General features: G+C 37.2%; 1 pseudogene; it reads left to right on the top strand.

Moving 5' to 3' along the window:
- The first annotated feature begins 3,018 nt into the window (after positions 1–3,018).
- LOC103253019 lies at positions 3,019–3,849 on the top strand (annotated as a pseudogene).
- Positions 3,850–4,354: the final 505 nt, after the last annotated feature.

Here is a 4,354-nt window from a genome sequence, read left to right on the forward strand (position 1 = left end):
TACTCTGGTGTTGCTTGGATCTTTGTGGTAGTGAAAAAAAAGAAATTCATCAAAAGAAGGCTGAGGTGACAGTAAAGTTATATTTGAGTATTAATTTTATATAATATGTATTATAAAATTACTTCTTAAAAATAATAAATGAGCTGATATCTGTCTTTTATACTCTGAACTTTTGCCCAGTGGCTTTTACTTAAGAAAAAACAAGAACAATAACTAATAACATTTTAGCAAGATATTTATCTCTTCTGATTTCTGAAAAAGAAAAAAAAAATCTATCTGTGTTCTGTTTTATACTTGTCTCTCAGAATTTATCTAAGTAGAACTCTGAGGTCCCTGTTTACTTATTAGAATAAACCAAACTATATTGGGCCCTACTTTACTTTCACCTAAATATATAATAATCCATTATACATATTTTTTATAAAATTTCTTCAAGCTAAACATTATAATCCTTATTTAAATGAGAAAAATCCAATAACTATCTCTATTTTTTTTCTTGGGTGGGGATTCTATTTATTACTCTCTTTCCTTCCTTCTTTCCTATCTTTTCTTCACTAAAATATGTGTATACACTAATATATATAGTGCATGTACCAAATACTGTGCACTGTGCCTCTGGTATAACAGGAAAGACATATTCTACTTAAGACTCAAAAAGACATTGAAGTGGTGACTTCAACTAAATAACTGTAGAGAGAGTTTTGTGCTATTTGATATACACTAATGGATAGCACCAAATTCTGCTAGGAATAGTATTGTCTTCAGTTAACAAATAACCTCATGTAAGACGGTTTCCACGATCTTTCTTTTTTTCTTTATTCAGAAAACTGCATTTTGAACACATATTTTAAAAAACTGGAACAGTATGTATTTTGCACAAAATGATGAATGCCTATCAATAATAGGAAATAATAAAGGAAATCAATTTGGGGTACTTTTGCTTGTTTTTACAGTGTCTTCTCGCATTGTGAAAATGTGGTGTGAGCTTTATTTTCTTTAAAAGTTCTAAACTGCAATCAAAAGTAATTTACATAAAAGGCAGCAGGTAAGAACATTTTGCAGCATATTTGTCTTTTCATACAGGAAGAGAAAGAGAGAAGGAAAAGAAAAGAAAATCATCAAAGAGTTTATGAGGTCGTTTCTGAAACAAAGTCGAACATTAAAAAACAGCCCTTGGTTTTTGATAGAAAATAAAGTTATCCAGGTTCCAAGAAATGCATTTAACGCATATAGCAGATGGGGTATTGAGTAACATCTTGAGTTAACTTATTTTTGAAGTACACAATGAGTTTTTATGATATAATTGAATTAGAGAGTCAGAAAGAATATCTTTCTTTTGTTATTTTATTGTTATCTTGGAAAAAAATTCAGAATATTTGTGCAATTATTTTTACACTATGTAGGCTACTCACTTAAATCAGCATCAGACATATAATTTTAAAAATGCTCTATTAAGTTTAATCCTGAGAAGAAGGCGTAAAGACAATATATGCAGCTGTTAATAAGATGTTTCATAGCCAACCAGCTTGTTCAGCACTGAACAAGATCTTAGTTGCTTGAACACTAGAATTTGAATTTCTTATAATATCCATATATTGAATAGTAAAGCAAGTTTTTGTGAAAAAGTAGAAATAAGATTTCTATCTATACTCCATCTTCTGTTGTGAACTACAGACAAAAGTAATTTAAGTTCAAAATTAACTACAGGTATTGGTAACTATTTTATTAATAAAATCATGTGTGTGTGTGTGTGTGGGGGTGCTTAGAATCTTAATGGTGCCCACTGGATTATTTCATTCTTGATGAGAAAAAAAAACTGGAATAATAATATGAAAAGACAATTTAAACTCACAATCATTCACTATTTGTCATAATGTATTTGTTTCTATAAGTCTGTTAAAAAACTGTATAATTTGAGAAAATAAATAATATTAACAAGGTATATATGAGAAATATCTTTCTCCAAATTCAGCTTTGCATTTTGGTTGCATTCAAAAACAAAATAATATATTTACTTTGAACACATTTTTTAAAAATTCTGTAATCCATCTGAGGAATCTTGGAAGCCAAGGAAGAAACTGTGAAAGAACATACATCCCCTCTTTTGCCAGTTTTTTTTTTTTTCATCTCCTCAGAAGAGATCATGTGGAAGAAATCTTGAATGTTTATGGTTCCTCATCTGGAGTAAGATCTGCTACTGGATTCCCAAGGACATAAGTTTTTCTTGTGTGCAGAAATTATTGTGAGACATCAAGTATGCAGAAGCATCTATCATAGCCTGCTCGGCAGATCTGAGGATGACAGGTAAGGTGTCAGCATACACTTTCTTTTCCTTCTGCTGTTGCAGCCTGGCAGCTTCTGTATACTCTTTATTGTGCAGGTACTTTCTTTTGGCAGACATCTTCAGATAATAGAGCAATCCAATCAAAACATCAGTGAGACTCCCTGACAGAACATTTGCTGCTTTAGAAACATTTGCACTTACCATATGGCAAGGGCATCTTAGGCTACGAAACAGTGATTATTCAGAGTTTCAGTTTTTGAAAAATATGCAGGATTTATTACGGTGAAAATGTACGCATTCCAAGGCAGTTTATAAGGTAGTTGTACAGTTATGTCAGTAAAGTCATAAACGATTTTCATAAGTACCCAATTGAGTGCTCCAATAAATTGAGAGTATCCTCCAAAACTTATATTACTGAATGGCCTCACACGTGCGCTGGTGCGCTAGGCCCCTGCGATGACGCCTGGCCAGCGGGATGCACCTTGCAGGAGCGGGTGGCGGGCGTCCGATGGTCGGCGGTTTATCCTTTGGCTCCTCAACCCACTCGACGGCGGCTGTCCTCCATTCTCTTTCTCCACCTCCTGAGTCTGAGTGGCCAAAAGCCAGGCTGCAAGCGTCTTGCGGACCAGAGAGTGGCCGCCGCAGGGGCGAACCGCTTTTACCCAAGGATGGTGTTGTGTCGCCGCTGGGTGGCACCCAGCCTGCTCAGGGGCGGCTGGCCCCTCGCCCCGGTTTCCAAGATGGCAACTGCCAAGCGTGAACTTACTAAGAGTTTCACCTCAGAGGAGGCCATTCATTACAGCAAGGTCTCCACTGTAGGAGTCGGATCGGTCATTGTGGCCTGTGCCATCAGCATCTTATTAAAAGGTCTGAGTGATGAACTTGCCCTGGTGGATGTTGATGAAGGCAAACTGACGGGGGAGACAATGGATCTTCAACATGGCAACCCTTTCGTGAAAATGCCAAGTATTGTCTCCAGCAAAGTGGATATCTTAACTTATGTAGCCTGGAAGTTGAGTGCATTTCCCAAAAACCGTGTTATTGGAAGTGGCTGTAATCTGGACATTAGCCCATTTCCATTACTTCATTGGGCAGAGGCTTGGCACCCACCCTGAAAGCCGTCATGGGCTGGTCCTTGGAGAGGATGGAGACTCAAGTGTTCCTGTGTGGAGTGAAGTGAACATTGCTGGTGTCCCTCTGAAGCAGCTGAACTCAGATATAGAAACTGATGAAGATCCTGAGTAGTGGAAAAATGTCCATAAGAAAGTGATTTGCAGTGGCTATGAGATGATTAGAACAAAAGGCTATACCTCTTGGGGTGTTAGCCTATCTATAGCTGATTTACTGGAAAGTATTTTGAAGGATCTTAGGAGTGCATCCACTTTCCACCCTAAGTAAGGGCCTCTATGGGATAACTGAAGAAATATTCCTTAGTGTTTCCATGTATCCTGGGAGAGAATGGTATCTCAGGCATCATAAAAGCAAAGTTGACTGCTGGAGAGGAGGCCGGGCTGCAAAAGAGTGCAGCAACACTTTGGCAGATCCAGAAGTATCTCAAGCTTTAAAGCTGTTTACAGCTAGCATTCCAGAGTTATTGAAGATGAGCTAGTAGTTTTGGAGTCTACCTGTCAAACTTTTGAATAAATCTGAATTCCTGAAAGTTGTAAAAAAGAAAGGGAGAAGAATGGCTGCCCTACTTAGCCCTTAGCCACCCCAGCTCATGTATTTAGTATCCACATAAGGGATGATACTTTTTTCCCTTCAATTCCTAAATGACTGAATCAAAAGAGGTGTTTTTGGTACCTCTGATGTACTAGTACTTGCTGTGTGTATGTGTGTGTGTGTGTGTGTGTGTGTGTGTGTGTGTGTAAAGTTGTCATCTGCCCCCCCAAAAAACCAACTTATATTACTGAGGAAACATTTTAAAAGTCTAAATAATATTTTATTCATTTTATCTAATGACCTCCTTTCTTTGTTATAGATTAACCATTTTCTCTAGCAACTTATCTGCCCAGATCTCCTCTGGATTCCTTTAACAGGTTGGCTAGAAGCAGCAGGGCCTCTTGTCAC

This window comes from Carlito syrichta, unplaced genomic scaffold (genome assembly GCF_000164805.1).
Source record: "Carlito syrichta isolate Samal-C Ts95f unplaced genomic scaffold, Tarsius_syrichta-2.0.1 Scaffold192157, whole genome shotgun sequence".
Classification (NCBI taxonomy): Eukaryota; Metazoa; Chordata; class Mammalia; order Primates; family Tarsiidae; genus Carlito; species Carlito syrichta.